We start from the raw sequence: 14,732 nt of genomic DNA, 5'->3' as shown, positions 1-14,732 counted from the left end.
ACCAAAATGAAGAGTTGGTCGCTTAACCGACTAAGCCACCCACGTGCCCCGATGTTCTTATTTTTTTATAGTCATTATCACCCAACAAAAGTGCCTGAAATAACCATCCCAACATTAAATTTATAGAGATTGAGTGATGTCCATTTGAAAAACCAAAGTGACACTAGATGTATTCCTATAGTTCAAGAAAATGGAATATGCTAGTACTACTTCTACCCAAGCCCCTGCTGCTAAATCTCCAAATATTTTTATGGTGGGGCTAGTAACTCAGAAAGTTCCAGTAATTGTTGTGTAATCATTCTTTCTGATAGCTGAGTAATATTCTATTGTATATATGGACCACATCTTCTTAATTCAGTCATCTGTTGAAGGGCATCTCAGCTCCTTCCACAATTTGGGACTGGAGGAGATTATGCTAAGTGAGATAAGTCAAGCAGAGAAAGACAATTATCATATGGTTTCACTCATTTATGGAACATAAGAAATAGGAAGATCGGTAGGAGAAGGAAGGGAAGAATGAAGGAGGGGTAAACAGAAGGGGGAATAAACCATGAGAGACTCTGGGAAACAAACTGAGGGCTTCAGAGGGGAGGGGGGTGGGGGATTGGGATAGGCCAGTGATGGGTATTAAGGAGGGCACATGTAGCATGGTGCACTGGGTGTTATATGCAAATAATAAATCATGGAACATTGGATCAAAAACTGGGGATGTATTGTATGGTGACTAATATAACAAAATAAAAATTATATAAAAATAAATAAATAAATAAGAAAGTTCCAGTAATGTAGGGGTCTTTCTCTATTTTCCCTGACTCCCTTCACTATTCATACCCTATTGACAATTTATAACCCCTGCGCCATCTGGGGAACAGACTGTTGGCTGCCAAGTAGACTCATTAACATTCCCCTCCAGGAACTCTTGCTGTTTAATTAGGCTGTCTGCTGGATTCAGGCAGTGAGAGCCTTAGGTGGCTGTGTAACAAATCCATGACTCCATGCATTCAGATGTCAAGGTCACTAAGATTCCTGCTTATACTCAATACAAGAAAGGGAATCCAGATCGTTGGCTGCTAAATCCAAATCATCAAGACTTCACCTTAAAGGGGACTTTCCATTGTTAATTGAGACACTAAGTTATCTGCCACTGAATTCACAGCTGTCATACTGTGTTTGACAATGTTCTAACCCTTAGCCTATCAGGTCTGGCCTTCAGGCCAACCTTCTTGTCCAAATCAGTCCATCGTGTTCGTAGAGTAGTATCCAAATCCAATACTGAAATTTCTATGTGCCGTAAGTAAATGCATCTGATTAATTAAATTCTCTGAGGACGGATTGTTGAAGGTGTTAGCATTCCAGATGCATTTGATTTAAGTAGAATAAATGGTCTCCTTTTCAAATGCCAAATTGCTAAAGTTCCATTGCAAGAAAAATACCTCTCAATTGAATGGTTCTGTTCATTTGAATAAACATTTTCTAATCATCATGAGTTTAAAGAAAAAAGGAAAATAGTAATTATGCAAAATATGTCAACTTAGGGTTTTCCAAAGGGACAGAACCATCACAAGTATATATCAACCAATTCTAGTATTTATTGGTAGAGTTAAGAATCCCTCCCTCTCTCCCTCCCTCCCTCCCTCCTTCCATCCATCCATCCATCCATCCATTGATTCATTCATCAAATATTTATTGATCATTTGCCTTTGACTAGGCCCTGGGTTAGGTGCTATGGATATAATGCTGACTCAAAATAGACAAAGAACAGGTCTCCATTCTAGTGGAGGAGGCAATTATTAATCAAATAATCATGAAAACAAAATACAGTCACAACAGTGATAAGTAAACATACCTACTTCCCTGAGATCTCATCATCAGACTTAGTCTGGTGAACAAAGAATTATTCCCTGAGGAATATGTTAGAAATGATGACATACGATTGATAAGATAGGGATAGATAGGCAACATTTAGGGGAGAGAGACAGAGGGAGGCTTCTGAAAAGAGAAGAAGCACATGAAGATGCCCTATTGTCAGTGGAACATGGCACATCTGAAAGAAAGGTAAAATTAGTTTTCAGAGAGGAAAGGGAAGTACAGTGTGTGAAGTCTAAGGAAAAGCTTCCTGAGTCTACCTAGATTGCTAGTCTTAAACTGTTTTATCTATTGGACCTAGAGAATCACCTTCCAGGAGTATCCTTAACATCAGGACCTATACTATTTTCCTCAGGCCGTCTAAGCCTAACCCTGTCTCTTTCTAAAACAGAAAAAGTGAAGAGACTAATGGCTCGGGTTTTACTTCTTTCCACGCCTATCAGTCCTGACTAATGAAGGGTATTATAAATCTTCATAATCCTCATAGTGAACTTGGAGTTTTCAGTGGCATTGCTTTAAAATTGGTCTTTTCTGGTAATCTATTGAAATGTTAGGGCCTGAAATAATTTTTGGTATTAAGCTTTAATTAAAATAACTACACCTTGTGTGAAGACAAAGCTTTTCAAATCTATTTTACCTGTTTCTTTTTTTTTTCTTCAAACATTTTTTATTAAACCCTCTTTTTCCCCTTCTACAAATGAAATATTCTGTTCTCTCTGTAATAATAATAATAATACTTATTATAACGTATATAATGAAATATAATAGTAATTAATATTTTGGTGATGACATATGTCAATAATGGAGGTTAAGATGTGTTTAAGTAGTTTTAGTTCATTAAAAAAAAAAAAAACAGCTCACCCAATTGCATTAATCAAACACTCATAAGCTCCCTTTTTAAGAAAGAGATGGAGCCTTATCAGCTACAAGAGAAATCACAGTCAGGGTTCAATACATATAACTCCCTTTCCCTCGAATTATTCAGTTATAAAGATATTTGTGGGGGAAAAAAGGAAAAAACAACTTGTTTAGTACAAATAGACTTTCATCTATTTGTTCTCAAATGCTATGATATGATTTCTGTTTTGTAGGCTTCACTTACAAAAAAAATGTTACAAAGTATCTGTCAGATAACCCACAGCTGGAAAATGCTAGATCTTACATATGGCATGGCTTTAAAGATTACCAATTAAAGCTTTTACTCTGGAAATTTCTTGAATCAGTCTTTTTTTTTTTTTTTTAAAGATTTTACTTTATTTATTTGTCAGAGAAAGAATACAAGCACAAGCAGGGGGAGCAGCAGGCAGAGAGAGAAGCTGGTCTTAATTATATTAATAATGCTATCATATTTATGCTGATATTTATACAATATAACTGGAAAAATGGTACATATACAACTCAAAATTATCTTTAAAATGTGAGTATTCTAGTTCATAGCTGTATTACACTGGCTGTTACATTGTATGAACTACAAGCTACTAGAACAGGATCTGGCACCAGGCTGGACCACAAGCTGTCTGGGAGTTTATAAGAAATCCTTTAAAAAGTCATAATAGTTTTGAAGTTTTATACATAGTCATGCAGTCATAATCCATTTTTTTTCTTTTTCAATTTGGGAATATGAAGTATTTAAGAAATGAGCAGAGCAAGGAAATAGCACTCATTAAAATGCTGGAAAATATTACCAACGGGAAAAGCCTAAATGAATTGGAATTAGTTCATGTGCAGATGAAAAAGCTAATGGTCTTTTCATAAGTCAATAATAATTTTAAGCAGCAGGGAAAGTGTTTTATGAGCAGGATTCTGATCAGCTGGTTTTATTATTCAGTGATAATAAAGTATGAGAAAATAAATCTAAATTGGAGTTTTAAACAGGGAAATATTCTGTCTATTGCAGATGTCTATTGCTATTATATATGTTTTCCAGTTTCAAGTCCTTGTTCACAAACACCTTAAATGCATAGCCTTATGGTCTTCTCCTAGGTTAACCTACAGTGATGGCAAAAGGAATTAGGTACTTAAGACTCTTTCATAGATGGGGAAAGAGAATGCAAGAGAAAAGAATGTTAGTAGTGCCCGTACTGGAATCAAGAGACGTTTAAACTTGAGACTTTTTTTCAGTCTGAAGATATTTAGATGATTGCATTGATTTCTCACAGATATGCAATAACATCAGTAATTCAATTTATTCTGACCAGTTGTGTGAAAATATATATCTCTGTATATTTAAAACTACAAAATTACATGTTGTTGCAAACCCATGAGCTAGTGCTTATGTAATTTTGCTTGTTTAGACCATTCCTAAGGTGTTCTAATGAAAGCTTTGTATTAAAGGAGATATATAGATGCACTTGGGTAAATTCAGAGCTCTCCAGCTAAATTCAGACAGTTGGAATTTAACCACAATTTGTGCTCATACATCATGGTAACGAAAGAGCTGGAGCACAGGTGCAAGAGACATAGGAGTTTTTTTTGGTACATTTAAGAAAAAAAAGTAGAAAAGTACTCTTTATTTTCTGCTATTTAACATTTAAAAATATAAATCCTGTGAGAGCGGTAGAAAAAAATAGTGTTAACTTTGAATGAAGAGAGAATCAACGTCAAGTGCTTTGAATCTTTTGTAATTTAGCCTAACGTTTGGAGGTAATAGAAATATTGACTTCATCATGAAGGAAAGCTGCAGGAGCTTGTTTTGGTTACAAAATGTACTTTGCCATCCTGACAGGATTATTGATAGAGAAAGAAACTCAAGGTCATAGTCCTTGATGTTGTGCTCATTCTATGGTAATCTTATTTCTGGAGATTGTTGGCTCAGCTAGTTCTTAGCTAGATGCTGGGAAGATAAACTTGAACTTGGGCTTGTGACACCATTTAACTTGTAATAATGATTGTTATCAGTGTCTCTCCATCCTGTTTGGAGGGCAGGAAGTTTGGCTATGCGTGTGTGTGTGTGTGTGTGTGTGTGTGTGTGTGTGTGTGTGTGTTTTCCAACTGTGAATGACATTTGAAATGCTCAGCTATTCCTCCCAAAATGGTGGCTAAGAATCACTACTATCATAGGACCATAAATGCATTTTTATCATGTAGAGCAAGAAATTGCTACTGAACCATTTTTCTCTAGCTGAAATGAGGCTACTTTGAAAATTTGATTCCATAGTCCTAATCTTAACCAATCATTTGGTGAAATCTCTTTAGCTGTCACATAATTTTTAATCTAGGAAACTTGCTTTATTTGCTACTTATGTGTGTGTGTGTTATATTTTTTATAATTTTGTGTTTAAAAATATACTTATTTAAAATAATTTTATTCTATCTGTATTTTTGAGAAATGGAGCAGGATATATTTCTTGTTTGTTGAGGTAATATAAATACAGTACTGATAAAGTCAAGCTAGTAGGTGAGTTCAGGGAAAGGAGATAATGGAATAATAAAACAAAATAATTTGTTTTTGAAGAGTTTTTTCCTCAAGGTTTTCAGCAATTTGAAACAAACAGCTCTAGAATAAGATCATCTATATTAAGCAATTATAATAAAATTTATCCAAATTAGTAAATTTTATGTGGCACCATTTTTTGACAACCCTTTTTAAGAATGATCTAAATATCTTTATAATCCCCAGTCCTGCAGAGTTACTCTGTTATACCTCAACAGCCCAGCTGTCATTTAATAGAGTTTCTTGACCGTTAAAGCAGTATGAAGGTCAGAAATCCTGTATACCCAGAGCCGTGATCACCCTAGAATCCACCTCAGCTCTTCACCCTGAAGTTATCTGAATCTTACATGGGCTATCCGTAAAGACAGGAATAAATATCAAATCAGTTTATGAAGTTCTGTTGTGGAGATGGCATTGTTGGTAGGGTTAACGTAGAGATCTGCCGTGAGGAACATAGTTAAACTTGAGAAAAGAAAAAGAAAAGGCTCAAACAATATGGTTTCTGGTCCACAAACATATTAAGAAAATAAGTGATGATACTAGTCACATTCATTTCCCTAAGGCCCAAGTCCAGAATGTCATAAATTTTCGACTTTATCAGTTAGGAAACATAGGGCATCCTCACAGTAAATATGTAGACAGCTTTAGGGAAATTGTCCCAGGGCTAACAGCAAGGGAGCCTTCACTACTCTTTGCCTAGGTAGCAAGGGAAGATGGAGCAATCATTGGGAAGGAGAGAATTTTGTAGAAGAAATTGCTGGAGGAGCCATGGCCTTCCATTAAGGGAGAGAGCCAGCCTGCTGTGACCAGGCAGAGAGGCAGCTGAGGAGATAACACTCTGATCTCACTCTCATTCTGCTCAGTGATCTACTATTGCCTTTCATCTGGTCAAATCCAACTAAAAGCAAGAGCAACAGGGCTTGTTGATGTAGCTCGCACAGGTCAGCTTCTCAGGGCACAGAGAGGGTTGAAGAAGGGATGGAACAGCAATCTGGAGGGCCAATGAAATGTATCTGATCCATTCTTGCTGTAGCTGCATTGGTAAAATTCAAACTAAATCGACTCAACTTTACATGTACAGAAGGCTTTTGTTATTTTAAGAATATGATTTAATAAGATATAGTATGGACAAGTACTTTAGCTAATCATTTATTGATTTAAAGATTCCTGTTCAATAGTTATTACATATCAACAACACATATTGGAGTAAGAAGTGAGGATAAAATGACAGTCTTCAAAAGGGATTTAATAGGAAGGGAAAGTCATGATGAGGGCAGCGAGGAAACTTAGAGGATGAAGTGACTTTGAGGTCAGCGATGAGTTTGATTTCTGACTGGGCATTGCTACTACTGAGAACTTAAGTAATTTCCTTCCACCAGGCACTGTGCTGCCTGAGGGACTCACGTGCAGTAGACGACCACCCTAGAGCTCTTATTATTATCAGGACTACCTTGCTGAAGTTTTATCACTGAGAATGCAAATAATAACCATTTTAGCATACTATTGAGCCTTATAATCGTGCTTTAAAAACATTAATGCCTATTATTAGATTCCTTTTCATTTTTTTTTAAAGATTTTATTTATTTATTTGACAGAGACAGCCAGTGAGCAAGGAAGCACAAGCAGGGGGAGTGGGAGAGGAAGAAGCAGGCTCCTAGTGGAGGAGCGTGATGTGGGGCTTGATCCCAGAAAGCTGGGATCACACCCTGAGCCGAAGGCAGACGCTTAACGACTGTGCCACCCAGGCGCCCCTAGATTCCTTTTCAAAAAAAAAAAAAAAACTTAGTGAATCTACATCGAATTTATAAGGAGATCTACGTTTGTTAGATGTTTATGATCAGATTCACTGATACTCATTAAAACTTTCAAAGATGGCATGAGATATGGGTAATCCCAGTTCAAATGGCTGATTCCCTGCCAGACCCATCCCTGTCACCAGTGATGAGAAAGAAGGCTGTGTAACTGAAATCATTTTAGACACACGTTCATGTTTGAAACAAGAAATGTAAGAGCAGGTGTCAGAATACAGTTTTCAACATATGGTAAGCTCTTCCAATGCAGCTGGCTGCAATCTTTGTCAAAGGTCATAGAGATAAAAAGACATAGAGTAGGAAATAGCTAGGTGCTTCAAAAGGACATTCAGGAAACTGCATCATTATAAACCATATTCCCTTAACTGGAGAAAAATTACTCCTTTCATCAATAATGTAGAGTGACTTAAAAGCTAAATCTGTGGTTAGTCGTGTAAGTTTCCATGTATCAGAAAGCACCAGAGAAATTAAAATTGAGAGAAAGGTATAAATAACAAAGAACAGTGTGACAGAATGTGCTTTGAGATTCAGCCACAGTCCCTCAAGCTCCCATATTCACTGTACTCCAGAGAACAAGCAGACATTTTGAAATGCAGCCACCCTGTAACGGCTGAAACAGGATGGCCGTTGTACCATGCTCCAGGAGTGGTTGTATGGAAGGAGAGGTTGATTAGAGGGTGTTCACGTTGCCAGGAAAGATACAAAACTGGAGTTTTCACAAAGAGCAAGTGACATTGCAGCCACCATTAGTAGAGAAGCAGCTTGATTAATTGTCACCTTCTCTGAGGAGTCTTTCCTGACCCTCTAAACTTGGGGTCAGACTTCGTTCCTGAGGACTGTCATGCCTCCCTGCACTGCCATATTTACTACCATGCTGTGCTGTGTGTAGTTATTTATCTAAATTCCCCACTAGAGTGGAAGTTTCATTAGGGCAGGGACTGCCGGTCTCTTCTGTGTTCCATCCAGTCCCCTGCGCTGAACAAAGTAAATGTTCAGTGTGTGTTCGTTGAGCAGTAAGAACAATCAAAAGTACTTGTAACTAGAAAAGGGGGGAAAAAAAGAAACGCTTGGGGCTGCGTGATATTGTGATTATAGTAAATGCATATTTGGTCTTTATCCACTGTTTCTGGCACAGAGCTCCTAAACCCTTGGAATTTCCTAAATGCCTTTTGTCATGTTAATGATGTGGCTTTAGAATGAAACTTGAGGATGGGGGCTGGTTGCCAAGAGAAACAACCGCAGGATTAGAGGGTTAGAACTTCCAGATCTAAGCTCCCCCCCCAACCTGGGGGAGGGGGAGGGGCTAGAGGTTCTTCTGTCACCAATGGCCAATGACTTAATCAGTCGTGCCTATATAATGAAGCCTCCATAAAAACCCAAAAGGATGGGGTTTGGAGCGCTTCTGGGTGGATGAACATGAAGAGATTTAGGAAGAGTGGCACACTCTGGAGAGGGCAAGTCCTTTCCCCAGACCTTCCCCTATTTGTCTCTTCCATCTGGCTGTTCCTGAGTTATATCCTTTTATAATTAACTGGCAATCTGGTAAGTAAAATGTTTCTGAGTTCTGTGAGCCACTCTAGCAAATTAATCAAACCTGAAGAGGGGTAATTGACACCACCAACCTATAGCCAGTTGGGCTGAAGCACAACTGAAAACCTGCACTTGGGCTTGGAGTCCGAAGTGGGGGAGCAGTCTTGTAGGACTAAACCCTCTCCTGTTGGATCTGATACTTTCTTCAAGTAGATAGTGTCAGTATTAAGTTGAATTCTAGGACACCTAGCTAGTATCCTAGAATTGGCATTGTGGGGGAGAAACACACACACACACTCTCACTCGTATTCACTCTCTGATGGCCAGAATTGTAGACTGGTAAAGACTGCCTTTTTCACTCTGGTTTTGGGTGAGGCAGAATTTCTCCTTGGTTAGTTTGGACACTGTTCCTGGAAGTTATTACTGATAAATTCTTGTTTCAAGAGCATACCTTTGAGTTTAAAATTTATTCTGATAAGAAGGAAGTGTATCCACTCTAGTTTATCCTTAATGCTTGTCCCTTGTAAAAACCTAGTCAGGCTTTTTAGTACCTGGTTACAATCTCCAAGAACATACGTGAGATCATAGGAACACTTCTTGTCTTAACTGACACTAGAGCCAAAAGTCTTCCTGAAACCCGTGCTCTCAATTTAAGAAAGAGTCAAAAGCAATTTAGCTAGGATCCTCTAAATCTTTGTGAATATGGGAGCCCACATGATACATTTCCCTCTGATATTTAAACTCATAACCTAAGCAACATTCAGCACTGAATCCTGTTTGCTTACAATGAGGTTTTTGACTGCTGGTTTGGGTGGAGAAAGAAAGATCTTGATAGAAATGTGCTGACAGTTTTCCTCACCTTATAAAATGCGTACATGCATTCCTAACTCCTTGAAGCAGTGGATATTTAAAAGTTTTGAATGGACACTATTTGAATATGTAAAAAATTTTAGAAATGGATGATACCAGAATAAAAGAAACTTTAGAACTTACTCTTAAACAAGTAGTATTTTAAAACAAGGGGGGAAACAAAAATAAGGGAGATAAAAACAAAGCACTAAAGGTAGTACAACATCTCATAATACAAGATATTCGTGAAGGTTATGGGCGGCTGGGAGATTCTTCCTGCCACTGTTAACGACTGACAAACTTGGAAGGAGTGTTCTTAAGGGTTCTCTGTGACTGAGGGCAGACTCAGTTTAATGTAGTTCTTGTTATCAAGCCTAGTTGGTAATAAAGTAAAAAAAAAAAAAAATGGCATCAGAAAGGGAACTGAAAGTGAAAATGTCTGAAGAAAACAGCCCCAGAGATACAGTTATGATTCTTTGGTGTGTAAACATTATCTTAGTTATATTTAGCACGTCGGATAATCATCCAGTGGATACAGAAAATTTGCGATCAGAATGCCTTTAGAAAAGGCTGTGCTTGCTGTCTTCCATGCAAAACTTCACTGGAAGCATAGACCTCTCTAAAATGGATAAACCATTAAAAAAATTGCTAGCAATTTTTTGTTGGCTAAAATTGCCATATGCCACATGTGCTTTAATTAGAGAGGAGAGCCATCTAAAAACTTTATTAAGAAAAGTCTTAAATCTGTAAGTTTTCAAAATATTATCTTAAACCTTTTATGTAATTCTACCCAAATGTGTAAATTTTTATTAGAACTTGAACATAAAATTATTAGGCCTCTCTGATGATTAGGTGAAATGGGGAATTTTAAAACACTATTAGGTTAGCTTTTATTACACATAATGAGAATCTCCCAGATGGTGCAGAAATCATTAAAAATTAATTTTATAACCACTGGACTTGTCTTAAAGTGTCTTGAACTGATAAGCCTTCTTAATCTTCAAGTGTTGCTCCAGTTCATTGATGAAGTAAAGTGGCTGGCTTTTTAATATTGATAATCCTATTATAATTGTTAAAGTATAGCACATTCATTTTGCCTGAGGTGTTTAGTGAGTCCCCACCCCCAAAGAAATGTATGCTATAGTACAGTGAATCTCAAACATTTCAAGTATGAGGACACTTTCTATTATAAACTGTGTGGTTGTAGACCCATATTATTACAGTTGGCTTTTAAGATTTGTTGATAAAGTACATGATGCAAAGCTACTATGAATTCATATTGATTTAAAGTAAATATGTATTTATCAATCTAAATATCACATTCATTTGAAAGATGAGTAGTACACAGTGTATATACTAATAGTGTGATACATGTTATATGGTTGAATGATTTTTTTTTTAATAATTCTTACAATAGATCTACTACCCTGTTAGAAGTTTGTGATTTTTTACTGGATCATTGCTCTAGACCTTGTTTAAGAACATATGCAGTGTCAGTGTCATTGGGGGGGCGGCAGCAAAGAAGATGCTTTAATGGTGGGTCCAAAATGTGTCTATAATCTGAAATGTGCCTGTATTGAGGATTGAGTTGGCTGCTTCTGATGTCACGATAGTCCTAGGATGGGGATTCTTCCTGGGTCACTGGAATGCCATTTTGTGCACTACAGGGACAAATGCACAGACATATAATTTCTTATGTTCTAAATGAGTTCAAGTGCCTCCTAAAGGTCCCAATTTATACCATAGACTAATGCCACAGAGAGAATCTGACTTATTTTAGTGTAAATGTTTTCAGCTCTTTTTAATTCTGTGAGTTGGCTTAAGGTCTTTTAAACACATGCCATTATTAATTCCTCCGCATTTATTTTTGGAAACATAATCCTAATTTCTTTTCAAAGACTACTCTACTCTGTTGCCTTCACCTGTATCTGTCCAAATATCAATTAAAAAGGAAGTCATTTTTTTCCTTTTTCTTCTTTTTGTATTTATATCATTTGTGTGCATATACTTTTTCACATAAAAAATCTATGATATTTACATATATATATGTACACATATTTTATATATTTGTGAATATTTACATATATTTACATACCTCTAGGGGAGATTAACACATTTCTAATATGCCTATATAAAATGGGTGATATATTTAAACTATTTCTCATGCCTAATAGGCTAGTCAGGTTTGGCGTCTGTGTATGAACATGCGTTAATTACTTGGTTGTATCAGCTGACTACAGAATGTCATCAGGCCAAATGTATACAGCCACCTATGCCTGATAGTAACATTGGTCAGGGTGTATATTTAAAGGAAATAAGATTTGTATAACAGTTGAGAGAAAAATGAAGGAAACAACAACAAAAGGGTGATAAAAGAATAGGAAATGTTGAGCAGTGCAAAATACTAGCAAGGAAATTACTAGTTACCCAGGTCCCAGGTAATTTCTTGAGTCTGGTCCTTACTTAGAGTTGAACCATTAACTTTCTTATATTCTTCATACCAGCTGCCATGTTTTCTTTCTTTCTTTTTTATCTTTTTTAAAAGATTTTATTATTTATTTGACATAGAGACAAAGGGCACAAGCAGGGGGAGTGGCAGGCAGAGGGAGAAGCAGGCTCCTCACTGAGCAGGGAGCCCAACACTGGATTGCATCCCAGGACCCTGGAATCATGACCTGAGCCTAAGGCAGACACTTAACCAACTGAGCCACCCAGGCGCCCCATCAACTGCTGTTTCCAGCTATATGGTGTAGCATTGGATATTCTGTCTTTTGTGGAACTATTTCCACTTCATATATTCGACATTTTTGTCCTTGTAAGAATGCTTGAACTTGTCAGACCATATAGACATGTTTTGTGATTCAGGAAATATGGTCATAGAGTAAAAGCCATGGCATCAAAACAGGTTGTAGAATTTTCCATGGAGAATTTACTTCAACTGTCATTTCAGAATACTGAAAGAGAGAGAGCCTTTACAACAAGGATGACAGTGTAGCATTGTTGTTAGGAACTGGGAATCGTACATCTTGAATTTACATCTTTACGCTGCCATTTAGTAACTGTGATCGTAGGCAAATGACCTAACCTTTCAAAGTCTTGGTTTCTCGTCTGAAAGTGAGGATTTTTAAAAAACAAATTTTGAAGGGTTTTAAGACGAAAGGCATAGTGTAAATTCTAAATAAATGCTAGCCATTTTTGTTTTTATAGTTAATTTCATTAGACAGCAAATAATTGGATATCAACATTTGGGGCCATGTCAAAGTACCTAAATATGTCTAAAATAAAAATTGTCATACTAAAACCTTTGGTAGAAATTTTATTCCTTTTTTGATTCTATATTATTGTCTGAGTTAGCTCTTCAATTTAAAAATGAGAATGGCCTGGGGCGCCTGAGTGACTCAGTCGGTTGAGCATCCAACTCTGGGCTTCAGCTCAGGTCATGACCTCGTGGGTCATGGGATTGAGCCCCTTGTGTGCTCCATGCTGAGCTTCATACTCAGTGGGCAGTCTGCTGGAAGTCTCTCCCTCTGCCCCTCCCCAACTCTCTCTCTCTGTCTCCGATTATTTCTCTCTCTCTATCTCTAATAAATAAACCTTTAAAAAAAATGAGGTCGGCCTATCCATCTTGAACAGTCACCCACCACTAGAACGCTCATCGTTACATATATCATTTTAAGGTTCCCAACCGTCTTTTTACAACTGATTATAGTCAGTAAAATTGACTAGGTAAATACAAGTTTAAAACAAATGTCCTACTACTTCTTTATAAACAATTAAAATGACAATCTTATGTGTATTTTTGTTTCATTTCCTTTTAATTCCTCTAGCTAGATTATAAGAAGCTGACTGTAGACATTTTAAGATATTTGATACATTTTCGTAGACTGATTTCCTCAGGTGTTGTGTTTATTCACACTTATATCAACTGTGTTTTGAGATTGCCAGACTGTTCACAACCTTGTTGGTACTCAGTGATTTTTATGTCATTAAAGACTATTTGAGGCCAGACTCATAAATTGAATAGCCCAGTGGCCTTCGGTTCTCAGTTATTAATGAGGCACTATTTGGTCACTATTTTTTCCCCCTAAAGCTAAGTTTCATTTGTTTTATATTTGAAAGGGTTATACAGGATTAAAGTTTATCATGTTTCTTATTAGAGTTGCCTTGAAAAAGTCTCACTTGGTGTTCTAACAAAGAAGTAATTGCAACAGCAGTGATCTTACAGTTTTGAGATTGGTCATGAGAATACAGAGAAGCTCTACATTTCTCTTCTAAATCATCATCCTAAGTCATTTTGAAGGGAGTCATACAGATAGCATAATGCAATAGCTCTAAAGAAAGGTTACCACGGTTACCTGGAGCATGTGACTGGAAGCTTCTTCCTGGGTTCGTTGTACTAATATAATTACTTGTTTGAATTGAAGTGAAAATGTCCAATTGCTATTTTTAATCTTACTAGTAGTTTGAATTATATTTTTATTTATTCAGAAGTATTATAAAGGATGTATTTAAATCCTCTTCTGTGATTTTATTTCACATAAATCCTAGATGGCCTGCTTGACCTGCAGCTAAATATCAGTGTTTTATGTTCACTGTTACTCAAGAGGAGAATTAAATGGAAACCAATGGTTATTGTGCCACTGAATACTCGTTATTAGTAGACATCTTACTCATATAAGGTAGTGATTAGAGTAGATTGATGGTTATGAGAAAACAAGTTCAGACTTTGACCATCTATTTAAAACTGAGCCTCCCTCCCCACCCTCCCAACCCCCTTATACACCTCCACTTCCTCTCTCTGTTCAGGGTTTTTTCCCTCTATGCACCATGTTGCATACTACAGTTGACTGTTGAATAACATGGGTTTTAACTCCACAAGTCCACTTATACATGGATTTTTCTTTCAATAAATATGGTATGGTACTGTAAATGTATTTTCTCTTCCTTATTTGTTTTTCCCTTAACACTTTCATTTTTCTAGCTTACTATATTGAAAGAATCTAATATATAGTACATTTAACTTAAAAAATATGTGTTAAGAAACTGTTTATGTTATTGGTAAGTCTTCTGGTAAACAGTAGGTTATTAGCTACATTTTTGGGGAGTCAAAAGTTATATGTGGATTTTAGACTGTGTGGGGGGTTGGTACCCCTAACCCCCATATAAATTTAATTTCATTGTTGTTGTTTATTTTCTCATCCCACTAGAAGTAACTTCCATGAGGACAGGGGTATTTGTTGTTC

The 14,732-nt window shown here is 36.7% G+C and overlaps 1 protein-coding gene across 3 annotated transcripts in view; it reads left to right on the top strand.

Moving 5' to 3' along the window:
• NAALADL2 (N-acetylated alpha-linked acidic dipeptidase like 2) overlaps window positions 1–14,732 on the top strand; it is a 1,303,052-nt gene that overhangs the window by 608,296 nt on the left and 680,024 nt on the right. The window lies entirely within an intron of this gene.

Source organism: Ailuropoda melanoleuca, chromosome 1, assembly GCF_002007445.2.
Source record: "Ailuropoda melanoleuca isolate Jingjing chromosome 1, ASM200744v2, whole genome shotgun sequence".
In the NCBI taxonomy this organism is placed as follows: domain Eukaryota; kingdom Metazoa; phylum Chordata; class Mammalia; order Carnivora; family Ursidae; genus Ailuropoda; species Ailuropoda melanoleuca.
The sequence above is the reverse complement of the archived record's forward strand: the minus strand, read 5'-3'. Positions and strand labels throughout refer to the sequence as shown.